Here is an 18,200-nt window from a genome sequence, read left to right as displayed (position 1 = left end):
CGCCGCAGCCCGCCACCGCGGACGTGGCCAGCGACAGCTACAACAACGTCTTCCGCGACACGGAGGCGCTGCGCGAGCTCGGGGTCACCCACTACCGCTTCTCCATCTCGTGGGCGCGGGTGCTCCCCAATGGCAGCGCGGGCGTCCCCAACCGCGAGGGGCTCCGCTACTACCGGCGCCTGCTGGAGCGGCTGCGGGAGCTGGGCGTGCAGCCGGTGGTCACCCTGTACCACTGGGACCTGCCCCAGCGCCTGCAGGACGCCTACGGCGGCTGGGCCAACCGCGCCCTGGCCGACCACTTCAGGGATTACGCGGAGCTCTGCTTCCGCCACTTCGGCGGCCAGGTCAAGTACTGGATCACCATCGACAACCCCTACGTCGTGGCCTGGCACGGCTACGCCACCGGGCGCCTGGCCCCCGGCATCCGGGGCAGCCCGCGGCTTGGGTACCTGGTGGCGCACAACCTCCTCCTGGTGAGTGCGAGGGGCCAGGCGGAGGGCCACGCAGGGGAGACAGAGGGCCCCAGGTGGGGCCAGGGGGAAGTGTGGGAACTGAGACTCCCCCAGACAGGCTTCACTTGGACACGTGTATGTGGTCACCAGGGGGAAACTGAGCAGCTCTGACTTCCGTTGGAAAGTGTGGAATTAGGAGAGAAATCCCTCAGTGGGCACACGAGTGAGTGCCGCTTGGAGTCCATCTGTGGAAAGGAAGTGGGAATCGGTTTCAGCAGTGAGGAAAGGAACTCCTTTCTCTGGGTGTAGAGGAATTCCTAGAGGTGATGGCGGGAAGGATTTGCTAGGGGAAACTACAGGGAGAGAATGAGCAGGGTGGATAAAAGAAACACGTTGGTTCTTAAGCCACACAGAGAGAATTCCTGTCTGTGGAGATGTCACGAGTTCAGTGTTCATCCAATAAGATCTGTCTTGCTTGTGGCACGAATTCACACTGTTGTGAAAATGTCAAAACACAACTCCCCGAAAGTCAGCTTTAAACTGTGTTTGGAGGTCCCTTCTGCGGTAGGGTAGGGAACTGCTTCCACCAAACTTATTCACCAGGGGTGTGAAGACCACTTTATACAATCTCAAAGCTAGTCATAGAAACACAGAAACAACTGCAGGGTGATACAGATTGTTCTGCCACACCTGTATTTCCACAGTGCTCTCTACAGTTGAAAGGGTTCCTCACTTATGACATTGTTAGCCTGATAAAATCAATTGTAACACCCCTGTGCAAAAGATTTTATTAATTTTGACAGCAAGAAATATTTATATGCCATGGTAAAGTGGTCTCAAGTATTTCTTCCTCCTTTTTTCTCCTTAGTGTTCAAATTTAGGTACCATTGTTTTCTCCTTAGTGTTCAAATTTAGGGACCATTGTTTTGGGGATTCATTTATAATCATGTCAGTTGTTAGTACATTTTGTACAGAGTTTTGTATCACAATAAAATATTTTATGTACATGTATAAACATTTTAATAAAAGTGTTTAAATGTACAACTTTTGGTACCAAATTTTGATGTCTTCTGGGCCTACTGGAAGACCTATTTTTAAATTTAGAATTCAGCCACATATTCTGAACAAAGTCAGTATGAAAACCATTTCTAAACACTTTTAATTAAAGTCATAGATAATATGGGCAGAGCACTACTGGGATATTGAGGTAACTTAGTGCTCTGAGCTGCTGGTAATGTTGTAATAATGGCTAAATTAGATTTTGTATCGGTTCCACAAAACCTGTTTGCTGCTACTGGCCATAAAAGAATGTTGGATTTGTTTGGAAACACATTGTGATTTTTGTGATTTCATGCTTACGTATGTTTTTTCACAAGAGTGCTTTAGAGCAGTGATTCTTACACGTTTTCAATCCTTTTATGGAACTGAAAAACCCTAAAGACCACCAGTGTATGGTTCGTGATAGAAAAACTATGGGAAGAATAGTCTCACTTTTTGAAGAAAACATAAGCAAGTTATCAGTTCATACTAGAAGCAAATAAATGGGTCAGCTGGAGGATCTAATAGATCATGCCTGTAAAATCTTTACTTTAGATTTAAATCCTACAAGTTCTATTTTTAGAGTCCCTAGGATAAACTCGTGTGTACAAAGTAGTCAGTTGTTATTATAGTGACTTATAGGATCATTTTATTATAAGATAAAGACTTGCGTGCTCTCTGGTGCTCTGGTGTTTTAAATAATCAACATGTTTTAGATCTTTGTGTCCACTCGTGGTCCTCTGATTAACTTCTCAGTTATATTTTTCAACACTTAACACAAAAAATTTGCCAAACACTAACCATCCTTCCTAGAAATGCAGTGGACTTTGTATTTAGAGGAAATTAGTAACAGGTGAATGCTTGATTTTGCTGGTGCTGCAAACAAACTGTTAGTTGGTGTAAAATATTAATTTTACTTTCAAATTTCTTTCAGTTTGGTGTTTAGTCATTCTTGTATCTTATTTAGAATTGAGTTCCCGTTGTCAAAGAAAGTATCTTGAATTAATTTTGTTGTATGAGATACTTTCATTCTGTTTTCAGTGACATTTCTTGGTGCGTATATGGGGGTCGGGGGAAGGGAGGATAGAAACATTTGAGCTTACCTGAAGAAGATAAAATATATTCTGCAGATTTTGATAACAGGGCATTTTAGCTGGGACTTAGACATTGCTGCTGCACAGACTTAGGGGCCAGTTTTGTTCCGGGATCTGATGTTGGCGAAGGATAAAGACAGGCTAGCACCCTTCCCTCACTCCCTCTGTGTTTCCACTAATTTACAAATGGCCTTAGGAGATCCCGTGGGATGATGGGAAGCTTGACCCCCACTAGAGAGTCGAGAATCACTGATGGCTGGGAGGACATGAGGCAGAACAAACAAATGGCAGGACAAATAATGGAGGCACTGCTCACAATGGAGGTCTTGGTGTTCTTTGTGGGTTCCTCATGCTGGAGTGAGCCTTGGCAAAAATGGGGTGTATGTGTGTGTGTGAGAGAGAGAGAGAGAGAGAGCCAGGAGAGAGAGAAAGTGAGAGAGAGAGAGGTCTCCTACAGAGAGCTTGGAGCTTGGGCTGCTTTGCTCATTTGAGTGTAATCCAGGAGGACGCACCTTTTCTCTTGGACTTGAAGACCAACTGCTCAGCCTTCACAGCTCTTGAAAGAAAGTTCTTAATGTCCCCTGAAATCAGCACTAGGGACTGTCGTTGGGGAGTTCAGCGCCAGCAGTGCCTCTAAGTCTTTGTTCTGTATATGGGTTCTAAGAGGATTAGAATCAAGTTGGAAATACACGTGTTCCCATTCCCCACCGTTGACTCCCCTCACGGCCTGAGATTCTTGCAGACATTTGTGCAAGGAACCTGTGAAAAAGACAGCTTGTTTCACATAAGGAAGTAGGGCTAGGAGATATTAATCTCGGCACTGTTGAGCATTAGCGTCAGTGCGCAGGTCTCAGCCCATCTGTCTGCAGCGTTTGTTGAAGCCATCACTTCTTCTCTCTTGAACATTTCCTCAATTTGACTTTCAGGTCCTGGCTCTCCCTTGCCTCTCCTCTCAATGCCCTGACAATTCCCTTTTACTCTCCTTTGCTTGTTCTTCCTCACCTTGCCTGTAAATAGCGGAGGGCCCAGGGCTCTGTCTAGATTCACTCTAGGCCACTGCTTTGAATACTGCCGCATCCTGATGACTGGATTTTGAGTCTCCACCCAGGTTTCCCTGACCGTCAGACTTGCACAGACAACTGCCTTCTCCACGTGGATGTCTAATGGGCATGTCACATCGAACACATCCCATACCAAACTCCTGCTTCCTCTTCTCTGTTATGGTGACTTTACTCTTCCAGTTGTTGGACCCTGAATCTTAACTACTCCCCTTTTTCATATCTTGTTTCTAATCCATCAACAAATCCTGCAGCTCTACCTACCTTCAGAATGTGTCCAGAATCAAACCACTTCTCCCCTTGTCTATGACTGTGATGGAGCTGCAAGACACCATCCAACCTTGCTTGGGTAATGGGAAGAGCCTCTCTGCTGGGGTTCTTGCTTCTGCCTTGCCCCCCGCAGTGTGCCATGATGGATGCTCTACAGGGTGACATTATGTGTGGACAAGACAGAGTCCTTGCTTATTCAAATCCCACTTGTTCTTCCAGAGCCAGCTCACACTCTCCCTTGGGCCCCATGCCTGAATGCCATCTCTTCCTTCTATGGCATCCCACACAGGACTTCGCTTTGCTGGGATGCCTCCTCCCACGCTCTTCCCTTTAATTAACCATTTGTCTCCCTTTTACCCCTTCGCTAGCTGGGGTAATCCTGTTCACTTCATCTGTATCTCTGAAAATGGCATCTTGCCCTCCCTTGGTGCTCAGCTTCTGGTTTACTGAATAGCCTGATTTCACCTTTATAAATTCATGGTACTAGAATTTTCTCTCTTTGTCAGTCTTTCTGGCCACTTTCCAATGGAACAGAGAATACCAAATCCTAATCCAGTAAGAAAAAATAGGGAAACATCATGTGGCAGACTCTGATATCTGCAGTGAAAATTTAAGGTTCATCATCAAATGTATGATTCCATTGTGAAAATGTCCAGTTAAAAGCTATCTGTAGTCACCATGCAGTATTATGAAGAAGTTTTAAGAATAAGGGGAGGTGGTAAAGTCTCCTGGCCAGCTTTAGGAGTATATATTGGAAGGGGCTTTGTTAGCTGGTTGAATTTTTATTCCCCAACTAATTAGTGTGAACGATTTGTCTACTGTATATATGCTCAAGTCATATATACTATGCACTTTTGAGAAATACTTTAGAAGTTTTCTTTTCATTAAAATGTATTTGGAGTTGGGCACAGTGGCTCACACCTGTAATCCCAGCACTTTGGGAGGGTGAGGGTGAGGCGGGTGGATCACCTGAGATCAGGAGTTCGAGACCAGCCTGGCCAATATGGTGAAACCCTGTCTCTACTAAAAGTACAAAAAATTCGCCAGGCGTGGTGGCAGGTGCCTGTAATCCCAGCTACTTGGGAGGCTGAGGCAGGAGAATCATTTGAATACGAGAGGCAGAGGTTGCAGTGAGCTGAGATCGCACCATTGCACTCCATCCTGAGCAACAAGAGCGAATCTCCATCTCAAAAAACTGTATTTTGTATATAACTAGAATTATCAGCTGGATTGAAAGTTAATATAAATTTTAGAATACTCTGAATTCAATAGTGCATTTAGTCAGAAATAGTGAAAATATCTCCCAAACAGCTTGAATCACTCCTTTTTGAAACACATTGTTTTTTGAAGGTTATGGTCAAGTCCAAGAAAAAATTTAAAAATAGGAAAAGAATTAATAAAATCATTTCAAAATCATAGCAGCGTTTTAACAATGCCAATTATTTTGAGTTGAAGAAGAGAAGGAAAATGTAAACTACTCAGCATTCAAATAATGTCAGTGTGCACTTCTCAGGTGCAAAATGAATGAACTCTCAACTGTGCCAGCTGAATGTGTAGTAGTCATGGCTTTTGCACATAGAAGCCTTCTGAATTATCTTATATTCTCAAAAATATCATTGCCCTAACCTAGAATTTTATTATAATTAATTCGTGTAAAAGTTATCTTTCTTTTGATGAATGTTTTCTTTTTAAGGCATAAAGGAAATTTCAGTTGTAGGAGGAGAATAGAATACATGCTTACTGGGAGGACAAGTAATAATAGGTGATTAAAAACACACAGCTTATTGAATTGTCTGAGATCCACATTTTCTCCGGAAATGCAAAGTTATACTTGAAGTGTATATTTAAACAGATAAGGAGAATGTGACTTTTATATGCTCTATTTTGATATATTCTGAGTACGAAGATAACCTGAAGGATGCCTTTTTCCCCTCTTTATCTTGGGGTAAACTCTTACTTACCCTTCAGAGACTTGACTCAAATATTTTCATTTTGCAATAACCACAGGTAGAATGGATCATTTACTCAGTGGTGGCTCTCTAAGAGCACAGACTACCTATCATATTTATTTTACAATTTGTAGTGCTTATCTCAGTGCTTGGCACAGAGGAAAGAAATACAATTTTTAATAAAGGCATAAGTGGAGAGGTGAAATACATGTTTCTGGTTTCAACATGTCCATTTTCTTTCTTGTAAATGGAATATTACACTTGCAGTGTGCTCTCACGCAGTATCTCGGAAGGAATTTTAAAGAGTGAGGAAGAACAGTGAAGATTTTGCTAGGCAGATATGTATGTGACCTTTGTTGATTTCCAGAGCACATATCCCAGTTTCATCCAGTGGACAGGGAAAGAGACGAAGAGGGAAAAGGTGGCCTCTCAAGTGCCTGACCTGGAAGCTGCACCTATCGCTGTCCCTTGGGCAGAACTCAGTCACGTGGTCAAAAGGAGTCTGCAAATAATTGTTCCCTGAGGAGCCGTGTGCTCAGTGACTGATTCTATTATGTTGAAATCAGATGGGAACAGATCATTTAGGATAACCAGCAGGCTCTACCACATTGCCTAACTCCCAGGCATATTGTGAGAATTAAAAGCACCTTATATATGTCAGCATGTTTTGAAAAAATACAAAAAGCTCTACAAAAGTGAGTTATAAATTCATCAATAATAATAGCAAATACTTGAGAAATGGTCCTCTTGAGCAGTTTAGAAGGAATTAAACAAATGCATTAGACACGGTAGCCACACTTAACTACTTAATCTGCCTCTTCTTTGAAATTATTTCAATAGCCTTTGACCAAAAACTATCAAATCATTTTTAAAATAACCTATTTTACATAAAACATTATCAAGTATCTTTCTGGATCTAGCTTGGTGGTTAAAGATACATACTAAAGCTTATGACTGATAAAACTTGATATATTGACTAAACCAAAGATGAATATTGATTAAATTTTTGTGGCCCCAATTTCAATAGATTTTTTATTAACATTTTTTGTTTGAAGTACAGATGTCACGTCATCCATGAACCGGTATCATTATAGCTCAATAAAATAAACTGAAAGCAGTGATATACATGAATTTTAAATATAATGGTTAAGCAAATGTTATTTCCATGTCTATAAGTGCACTTTTATTTGATGATTAGAGTGTTAGAATCAGAAGGAATCTGAGAAATCCCGGGTTACACTTCTCCCCAGGACGAACTCCTTACAGTGGCTCTCCTGGGGTCAGTTAGCTTCTGCTTGACCCTGTGAAGCAGGAGGAACTCAGTTCCTCTCAAGTTGCCCACTTGATTTTGTCTTTCATATTGAACCTGCTGCTGCACAGGACTCCTCCCTGACTGTCTCTCTGCCTTCCTAATTTCAAAGATTAAAGCAAGTCACTTTTTGACAAGACATCGTTCACATATTTGAAAAGACCAGTATGTTTCGTTCTTCCTAGATTTTTCTCCTTCATGCTAACGTCTGCTCCAAGAAGACTCGGAGGGGCCTGGACATTTAGTAACATTTCTTGAGAGCTTACCCCGTGGCAGGCAGGTGCAGTGTTGAATTCTGAGAATACGAATGTAACCTTTGAACAGGTGCCTCTGTCTTCTGACATTTGAGGATAAGGTGGAGGAGAGGAGAGGGGAAAGTCGACATATCTCCCCAGTGAGGAGGGTTTAGGGTTATCTGTGGGACCTGCCTCTGTCTCATCATCCATCACCATTGTCCTGCTGATGGGTGTAGAGGACTGAGGATGAGGGGTTGGAGTTCTCCCTGCGCCGGACCCTGTAGAGAGTCCAGAGTCCTGGCTCCTGAGGAGGGAGTATTTGTAGGGCTCTTTTCGTGAGGGTCCAGAGGATGGCTGCAAAGCTGCAGGGGAGGATGGGGGTATGGGAGGCAAGCCCGTTGCCTCTAAGCCCTGTCAGATCCTCTTGGGGATGCTGCTCCACCTCCCCGAATGTCCCCTCTTCTCTTTGGATTTCTCATCACGTGGTCCTCTTTCCTCTGCCTTTTCTTCTATTCAGTGTCCTAAGTTCTTCCACAGTGACCTGTATCCCCTTGTTCCCCTCAGGCCTTTATGCCAGTCCTGCACATGTGCGGGGACAGTAGTAGGGGCCTCTCACTTTGGGCTCAGCTACATTCTCCCTGAAATTGTCTGTGGTCAAACACAACTCATAGCGTGGACATTTCTCACCAAAAGTACACTGCTTGGGCTGCACAAGAGGTTCAGCTTCCTCCTGTCTACCTGGCATGGACTGTGAGGCCGCTCCTCACCTGGGGGCCTTTTTACTCCTTGCTGGCCAGAGCTGCCATTTCCAAGTCTCTGCACTGTCAGAGGAGAAAGGCTTCTCTCTGATTCTGCAGGGTTGCCCCTTGCTCTAGGAGAATGGCTGGGGTTTAGGGTGGTAGGTCTCAGGCTGCCACAAAAAGAGGGATGAGGTAAGACTCCTGCCCTCATGTCACAGATTAGTAGGGGAGAGGTAGTTGTCAAATAATTACAGTAAAATAATTACAGTAAGAGAAATAAGTACCTGCTTAGGTACCTATTTCAAGAAAGGAGAGATAGGTTAGCGTTTTTGGGAGGTAGTATGGGAGCAGTCAGGGAAAGCAATACTTTGTAAGATCAGAGGCTGGCAAACTTTTTCTATACAGGGCTAAGTTTTAGACTTTGCAGATCCTACAGTGTCTGTTGCAACTAGTACACAGTTCTGTAGTTGCAGCATGAATGCAGCCATGGGCAATGTGTTAATGAATGGGCACAGCTGTGTTTCAATAAAACTTTATTTATAAAAATAGGTAGTAGGCCCTGCTGCCAGGCTTGGCTTGCTGGGCACACAAAGTGAGAAGGGCATTGTGCCCGTCTAGGAAACATCCCTTGCAAAGTCAGTGCAGGTGAGACAGTGTGGCCATTCCCACCACAGCACAAGATCCTTTGGAATGCCTGAAGCGTCAGGTGGGAAAGGATGAGGAGCTGGAGAAGAAAGCCGGGGAATTTCCAAGGCCTCTCTTAACATTTGCTGTGCAGAACCAAGCAGTGCCCCCGGTGTTCAGAGGAGACTTCGGTGATTACATTTCTTGTTAGGCACTGAATTTTGTTCATGCCATCCAAGATTGCATTAACCATTTTGACTGTCCCCTTACCACAGACTCAAATGAGTTTGCAGCCAGCTAAAACCTCTCAGGTTCCCCCCCCACCTTGTGAATTGCTGTGAAGCCAGACATCCCTGTCATCTTTTGTAGTTTATTTTCAAACTTTTAATCTCATTAAATTTCATCTTCAATGTGCAAAGATAAGAGGAAGTTTACTGCAGATGGTGGTTTATTCTTTAAAACTGGATGTCACCTAAATGTGTTAAGGTAATCAGAGGACTATTGGTACACTTATACAGTGGAATACTAATTGGTTATTAAAATGTTGACGTATGATTATTAAAAGGCAGCCCATGGTATGTCTCAGCTGTATGAATAGGTATGTAAAGATTACTGTATAGTTCATGGGCAGGACTGGGCTCTCTCTGGCCTCTGTCCTTCCTTCTCCCCCCAGTGACTTCTCCCTTGCAGTGTTCCTTCCCTAGCTGCATACTCAAGACTGGATTTCCCCAGCCAAGCCCCATTAACTCACATGAAGCAAGAGGAAAAAAATAAATTCTTATTAGTTCAATTCCCTAAATTGGGGGTGGCCTGTTTCACAGCAATAGGTAACTGACATAGAAGGAAAGGAAATAATGAAGTAATTCCGGAAAATTTCCTACAGCTGGAGGATAAGCATTTTCATATTGAATGGGAAGAACTGGGGGAGTCAAACCTCTGTGTATTGCAGGGTCGTGCCTCCTAGGGACCTGGGCACCTCTTCAGTCAGTGAGTTATAGCTTGGAAAATTGGCTAAGTCGGGGAACTGTACAAGGGGTCATCACTTTTTGTGTAGCCATGCTCTATGAACCATCTTTACAACTCCCTGGCTTCTGGCAGTTAAGCACCACTCACGATCTGGCCTCTATAACTTCAAGATCTGACCATCCCTATGGGCGGCGACAAGCCCAGCTCTGTGACCCCTCTGCTACCAGCAACCCTGGCCTGGAGAGCGGCGCCCCCACTGAATGTCTGGGTGAGATTGGCACCCCCATGAGTATATTCCTGATGGTGCAGTGAATGCTCTGTCTCCCTACTTGGGACTTCTGGGAAGCACTGTCCTCTGGCGGGTTGTTTGACCTCACATAATACACTGGTTCTTGCATGCCAGCTTCCCTCTGCTTCTTGATTCTTTTATCAGCTGTTAGGGCAACAACGTCAGGCATTTCTGCCTGCTCAGCATTGGGCATTCCTTTCTACAGGCTTCTCAGAGCCACTCTAGCAGCAACTTGACCGCGTCTCCTGGGGTCCTTGCTGTATTGTGAAAACATACTTCTGGAGAAAGTGTTCCCTAGATAATGAATTCTTTCTTGTCCTGTGTTAAGTTCCAGTTCCTTGGTCAAGGACCCCAATGCTACTCCTCAGGATCTGCAGTGCATGCTCAATCTTGAAGCAATGTTGGGATATAATATCTTTTCTCCTCTATCAGGCCCAGCTGTCTCCAGGTGGGTTAAGCTGGGATTTAATCGTAGTTAGTGCCCGGTCAGCTCCTGAGGGCTGCACCTGTTGCTTTTTAGGGGCGAGGCCTCTTCAGCATAAGGAAGTGCTATCTCTTACCAGGGAAGAATGGGCCACCTCTGTAAGCTCCAGATATTCCAAGGTTTCCCCAACCAGGGCCTTGACCTTGGCATAACTGATCTGCCTTGGCTGAGCATTTAAACATCCCTAAATGTCTGCTAGTCTATCAGGTCCTAGGCCTGCTGCTAAGTTTCTCTACTCTTCCACTGCAGGAGAGAAGGCTCTGGTTCTTATATTGAGCCTTTAACTGTTTGTTGTTGGCCCTCAGTTTCTCATTATCTTTCTGTAGAGTCTCAATACAATATACCAGAAAGTATTCAATTCCATCTCCTTGGAGGCAGGGAAGGCCTAAATCATTGCACCTACAATGGCATTCTCCACCAGGATATTTTCCCAGGTTACTGCTGTTGAAATATTTAGCAATTGAGGCACCATTTATGCAAAGGGACTATCTGCCCCTACACAACACTTAGAATGGCATTCTCTTTGCCTTCCAGAAAGTGAATGATCTGGTTCTCTAACCCCTATTGTGTTAGTTTGAGTCCCAAAACAAGTAAATATCAGGATAGGATTAGATGTACAAGAAATTTATTGAGGAAAGAATTGTAAAGGATAAAGGGGAAGGAGCTAGGGGAGGCAGTGAACCTTCGGATAATGATGTGTGTCCAACAACTATGAAGGAGAGTGTGCAGGAAGAAGGATGGGCTGGGAAGAGTTTCAGTTGGCACTGTGGGTCTCAGAACAACCCAGGCAGGCTGATGGGGACTCCTTGAACAAATGCTGCCCACTGGCGGAGTCCACATCTTGCTGAAATGGGCCTGCATTAGTTCCCCTGCCATGTTTAGTCATCTAGGAGTAGCCGATGAGAAACATGATCTCAGGATCAACTGCAATGGTAGATCCAAAGGGGTAGCAACTGATGGCCTCAGTCAACTGTGCTCCTTATAGCAGGAACACTGAGCAGTGCATTTCCAGGGCATCACAAAGACTAGTGAGGAGTGCCCTTCAGGGAAGGGAATGAAAATTATTTCCAGCCTAGAATTTGATACTTATCTAAACTGCCAATCATTCATGAGAGTCAAAGTCCCAAAAAATAAATCTTCCATAAACCCTTTCTCAGGAAATTATTGGAGGGTAACCACCACATACATGATGAAGACAAGGAGGAAGACATGGGACCTATGAAAGAGCAGGTCTAACCCAGGAAAAGGATGATGAACTGTAGACCCATGATGTCAGATGTACAGCAGACTAAGATCAGCCAGTGCAGAACAGGGGAGATTCCAGAAGTGGGTCCCCCCAAAATACTGGAGGCTAATGTGACTTCCCTGGGGAAGTTTCTGCAGAGAGTCTATTGGAAATTGAGGGAAGAATTATCCACAGTCCCAAAGAAAACAGAGCAAGTGAAAAAGCAATGCAATTATGAACTTCAAAGGAAACAAAAGTGAGAAGGAAAACATAGTCTTATTTACTACATTACAATGTCCAGCTGTGAATGATATTCATGTTGGCAGAATAATGTCAATACCGAATGTCAGTTAAACCAAAAACTGTTGTATAACTAAATTGGCTGCGTAAGAGAGCTAAACCCTCATCTAGTATAATAGGAAGTCAGTGGATACTTTCGGAAGTGTGGATGTGTGGAGATGTAAATTCCAAAAGAAAAAGGTTTAAGGTCAAAAGTGGTTGCCTCTAGAGAGGAGAACTGGGGGAACTGTAGGGCAGTGTAGGACAGGGAACTGTGATTTTTCTTGTAAGCTGTTTTGACATTTTAAACCATGAACATATATTACTTGTATTTTTAATTTTAAAAAGACATAAATATTTTTTCCATCACTTTAAATATTAATTTTGTTAGTTATAGCACATATTTATAGCATTCCAATCTGTAGAGCTCTTTTGGATTCAAGTTCTGGAGAATTTCCAAAGTTTTAGATTAATGCCTTTGTGAGTTTTCATCCCTTTGATGATAACAAGTTAAAAAGAAATAGGGTTATGAATAAACCTTGTGGGATATTGTTAGTCACCTTCTCTCAAGTCAATCTGTCCCATGCATCAATGTTTCAAACATTGACCCATATCTGACACTTAATAAGCAACCAGTAAATTTTTATTGAACCAATGAATACTCCTAAAATATATTTTTTGAGTGGTAACAGTACTATCTTATTTGCACTCTACTTTTCTTCTTGACCCTAAGAATGTCACAAAAATGTTTAGCAACTGTCAAAATTATTACGTACAGAGGTGACTATTGTGTTCCCAGATATGCTATATGTCTTAGTTCATTTTGTACAGCTATAAGAGTAGTTGAGACTAGATAATTTATTTTTTAAAAAAGAGGAATTTATTTCCTCTTGCTTCTGTTGGTTGGGAAGTCCAAGAGCAAGGCTCTGACATCTGGTGAGGGACTTCTTGCTGCCTTCTCCCATGGTGGAAGGTGAGAGGGCAAGAGAGAGACAAAAGGAGGCTGAACTCATCCTTTTATAAGGAATCCATTCCTGAGATACATAACCCACTTCTGTGATAACAGAATTAATTCACTGATGAGGACAGAGACCTCATGGCCTAATTGGCCTAAAGTGAGATCTTTTAAAGATCTCACTTAATTCTATTACAATGGCAATTAAATTTCAACATGAGTTTTGGAGGGGCAAGCATTTAAATCATAGCACTACATAATACAATAAAAACTATCTGAGGTAAGTTTGGTAAGTTTATTCTAGGAATCCATGTTGCCTCCTAGTTCTCTTCCCTTCCATAGTACTGATGCATTTTTGTTAACCATTACCTAATTTTGCTCGAGTCTATTATTTCTGAAATTCACAGTATCTTCCCTTTTAAAGTTGAGAAAATTTTCATTCTTCAAGCGCCTTATTTCCTAAAATCTCTCGAAGTAACTGATGGCTGTTCCATGATCATAAGTGCAAATTATTTTGCCAGACCATACTTGGAGATGATGAATTTGGAATGGCATGCAGACTCCCCACATCAGGAGTCTTATCTCCTGCAATAATCAGGAACCCAGCCTTAAAAAGGAGCAGGAACAATAGAAGGGCAAGGGGTAACAATCAAAACTGCCGGTGAAAGACATTTGAGGAAAGTTATCAACATGAAACAGAATAAAATAAACAGAAAAGCAAACCAGGGAAAATAAATTGTGCAGGAAATTAAACACATACATAAACTGAAACAGGAACAATCAGAAAATTCTTCAACACCAATAACACAATAGTTGAAATAAAATATTTAGTAAAATGTTTGAAAAGTAAGGTAAAAGCAATGCCGTAAAAATAGTACAAGATGATAAAGAAATAGAAAATATTTTCAAAAGGGAAAAAGATTTAAAGGATATTCATAAAGATCTAACATCAGACTAATGGAAGTTCTGGAAAGAGAAAATAAGGAAATAGAGGTCAGGAAATTAGTAAAGACATAATACAATAAAATGCCCCAGAACTGAAGAACATGAGCTTTTAACTTTAAAGAGCCTACTGAGTTCCTATTTCAATGAATGTACAGACATGTAGGGATATTGAAAGCTCGCCTTCAATGTCATGTTTCCTAAGAAGCTAATGGAAGATATGCACCGGCAAAATTGTAGTAAATACATAGGAAGAAATAGGATATAGAAAAAGTATGGTTTCAATCAATAAGAAATAAAGGAAACTCCTAGGATGAGAGCAGCTCTTGACAGCATCTAGTCCAGACTGGACTTGGAGGCTGGAAGGTTCTAGCAGGGAACGAAGAGCTCTGGGTGAAAAAGTAGACTCAACAGAATAGATACTATGGTAGAAAACGTGATAGAGAATCATTAACACATTAAAAAATCACATATGGAATATTACACAAGCTTAATAATGAGGTCATTATTTATTCAAGGGAAAATTAAAAGCTGTTCAGAAAAGGGAAATGTTATAGTGTCCTATTTGGCTCTAAAATGAACATTTATATAGGAACCTTCATGTAAATACTAACAATGATTTAAATAAGAACAGACATTTGGGAAAATAAGGGAAGAAAATGGGGCATGTAAAAGAGCTAACTCCTCATTATCCTAATGAATTATTAAATTTCACAGTAGCATAGTATTTAGAAATATGATGGGCATCACAAGAAGAAAGAGCTAAAAGGTTGCCAGTGGAGAGCAGGAGTCGGGGTGAGAGACGGGGTTGGGGGAGATGCTTACTGTTTTCATGATAAGCCTTTGATACTATTTGATTTTACACTATGTAAATGAATTTATTAATTTAAAGTAATTTAAAAACCCATACCACTGGATAATGCTTGATAATTTCTAGAGTGCTTTTTTTTTGTATTTGGGGGCAGGCAAATTCATTGAGAGGCCCAGAGAGTTTAGCTTACTTTCCTGTGGGTAACAAGGGTCAGAGCTGGGGTCAAAACTCAGGTTTTCTGAACCCCTATTCCCAGTGTACATTCGAGGACTCCAGGCTGCCTCCTGCACTGCACAGTTTACAGCTGGGGGTGTGCTAGCAGATGCCTAGACCATCCTCGTCCACATCAGCGTCTGAAATGGAGAAGAATGTTAGTCGTGACTTGCCACTAACGTCTTTAACCTTCATTAACATCGGAGAGGGTCATCATTACATAATTACAAAAACACTAACCCAGATACATCTGTTCCCATTACTATTTCTGTGTAATACCCCCAGACTTAATGGCTTTAAATAACCATTTTATTTAGTTTACAAACGTACGGGTCAGGATTAGGGAAGGGCTCACCCACGCAGTTTTCCTCTGGTCCGCAGTCATCTGAAGCTTGAACGGGGTGGGGCATGCAAGACGGCTCACACATGTGATTGGCAGTTGAGGCAGGCTGTGGACCAGAGCATCTCTGTTGACCTCGCTTACACAAGTGGTCCCGGTACAGTGGTCCTCTCTACATGGAAGCTAGCTTCCCTCCCGGCAAGCATCCCAAGAGAACTAGGAGGAAGTGGTATGGACTTCTTTTTCCTTCTTCTTCGTTTTACTTATTCTTGATATCAGACAGCTTCATTTCTATCAGAGCAGTCACATGCCCACAGATTCAAGGGGGAGGGTCCACAGATCCGCCAATGAGAGGAATGACCAGGTTATATCGTAAAAGATCATGGGGCATGAGAGATATCCATCTCTTTTCTGTAGAAAATACATTTTGCCACAGTATCACTGGCTTTCCAGCTCACAGTGATCTACCTGGAATGCCATTTTCCGACTCTCCAGGATCTACATCTTTCAATATAAGGTTTAGAAACTACCTCCTACAGGAAGACTTCCTTGATTTCCCCTCCGCAAGAAAGAATCTTTCCTTCCTCTGAATCACCATTGCATTAAAAAAGAAAAATTCCGTCTTCTGGCGTTTTCACTTTGAGAATTATACTGTAATTATTCCGTGTACCTATGATTTGACCCCTCAATTTGCCTACTGAGTAAATATTTGCTTAATGAAGTAATTATTACACGATAGCTCAAATAGCAGTCCTGAAAAAGTGCATTTCAATTCAGGTCTCTCTTTGTTCTTCCTTCACAATATTTATTTCAGAAAAATAAAAGAAACCAGAGGATCCCTTATGAGGAGTTACAGTATAACTTATGCGTGGCTGTTTCCTGTGTTTACTGCTACTCAGTGAGAAATACGGGAGATGGGAAAGTGAAAAACCATGTCATTTACAATTTGATTAAAAAGCTTTTTTTTTTTTTCCTTTTCTTTTCATGTTTAAGCCTTGCAGTTTTAAAAATTTCCCTTTCGTCATAGGAGATCAAGCAGCAGTTAACGCTGCAGTTCTCTGTTCTGGAAACACTCTGGCAGGTGTTTCAACACATGTTGTCTCAACTCTGACTCCTGCCCCGCTGCCCCACGCCATCCAGCCACACTGAAGGTCTTGCATTTGTGCCTTGGGGCATTATTTTTTCTTACTCTTCTCCCTGCCTGGAAGGTTCTTCCCAACCTGCCCTACACCCATAGCCACAGAACCAACCCCCACTTTCTTTAAATCTATGGTCACAAGCTCCTTTCTCAAAGGAGGCACACCCCTAGCCACCCCCATTTGGTGACTTCCTGTTTCCTGGAGGCCCCCGGAACTTGTCTTCTCTACTTCCTGCAACCCACTTTACGAGCAGCGCAGAAGACTACTTCTGGGGGCCTCAAGGAGACAGGAAGTCACCAAATTTACAGGTACTGTGCATGAAACTGTCTGATAATGAATTTATTGGGCTTGTTTTTTTAGCTTCTGAATAGAAGAACCAATAAGAGCATTTTTTTAAAAGATAAAAACTGACAAACACAAACCCTCTAGTATAAAAGCAATGTTTTTTAAAAAAGATAAACACACACCCTCAGATTGCCTTCTTTTGAAAAGGCAATCTGAGATTCCTTATGAAATCCTCAGACAGAAGCTGTTTCTTTGGATTTAATATGTTCTACACTGTGGAGCCAAGAGGCTTATAGAGTGTTAATTAACACCCCTTGACAAACATTTGTAAATGAATCTGGCTAAAGCTCAAGGAAACCAGGTTTTTCTGTGTGATAAAATATAATCTTTGGAGATTATTTATGATCACAAAGGGAGACTGTACAGAAAATTTTCCTAGACTTGGAAATGAGGCAGGATTATTGGTGTCCATCTGGGCTGAGGCCTCAGGCAGGCCTGCCTAGTTAATCCCATTCTCCTATCCTGATTCTCTGGGGGTGCAGAAGGCAGTGCACCTTTGTTCAGTTTGCTACTTACCATGGATTAGGGCATTTTAAATTCTGTAAGGGTAGTTTTTAACTTGTAGAAAACTGATAGCGATGGGAAGGATTCTTGCCTAATAGGGACACAAACGGATTTTGTTCTGTAGAGATGTAAATGAAAAGATGAAAATCACAACACATTTAATGAAAGGAAAATAAAGACTCCTGTGAGTGCCACCAAAATAAAATAAAATAAAATAAAATGTATCTCCTCTCCGTGGCACCCTAGGCCTCCCTTATCTCACTCTATTTTCTCCATAGCACTTATTGCCTTAGAACATTCTTTATAATTTACATTTATTATGTTTGTTGTCGGCTATCGCTCCTCCTGCTAAAATGGAATCTCCATGAGGGCAGAGGTTTTTCTTTGATTTGTTCCCTGTTGTACCCCAAAGTGCTAGAATCATGCCAGGCACGCAATAGGTTCTCAATAAATACTTCTGGAATGAAAATCTCCCTCCACTTAGACCATTGACTTTCACACATCTTTGATCTTGACCTATAGTAAGAAAGGCATTTTCCGTGTTGTACATGCACCATTGAAACAAAATTTTCATGGAAAAAACTTACCGTTATTACATGCAGTGCACTCTGATATTTCCTAATCTCTTCTATTTTGATTTTCCAAATTACTGAGGCTACTCATAGGTCGATTCCACAAGTGGAATTTGTGTTATGAAAAACTTTGACTTAAGACTGTGTAGAACCTGCTACCACAAAAAGGCAAATGGAAAAGAAGGGGAAAGAGCAGGCCGATGACTTTCTGCTGTCCACCACTCCATGAAGCGTATTTCGTTTTCCTGTAATTGTATCCTGTTCAGTGATGTAGAAATCCTCACACACTCACATGCCACTTTTCCTTTGGGTGAAAAGTGTTTTCTACTGCAAGACGAATTGAGTTACTTCAAAAGCAAAGAGCTA

The 18,200-nt window shown here is 42.2% G+C and overlaps 1 protein-coding gene across 1 annotated transcript in view; it reads left to right on the top strand.

Annotated features, from left to right (window-relative positions):
- The first annotated feature begins 6 nt into the window (after positions 1 to 6).
- KL (klotho) overlaps positions 7 to 18,200 on the top strand; it is a 44,261-nt gene continuing 26,067 nt past the window's right edge. Inside the window, exon 1 of the mRNA XM_011946897.1 lies at positions 7 to 473. The gene's annotated coding sequence lies outside the window, so the exon portion shown is untranslated. The remainder of the gene's footprint in view (positions 474 to 18,200) is intronic.

This window comes from Colobus angolensis, unplaced genomic scaffold (genome assembly GCF_000951035.1).
Source record: "Colobus angolensis palliatus isolate OR3802 unplaced genomic scaffold, Cang.pa_1.0 Scaffold255, whole genome shotgun sequence".
NCBI lineage: Eukaryota > Metazoa > Chordata > Mammalia > Primates > Cercopithecidae > Colobus > Colobus angolensis.
The sequence above is the reverse complement of the archived record's forward strand: the minus strand, read 5'-3'. Positions and strand labels throughout refer to the sequence as shown.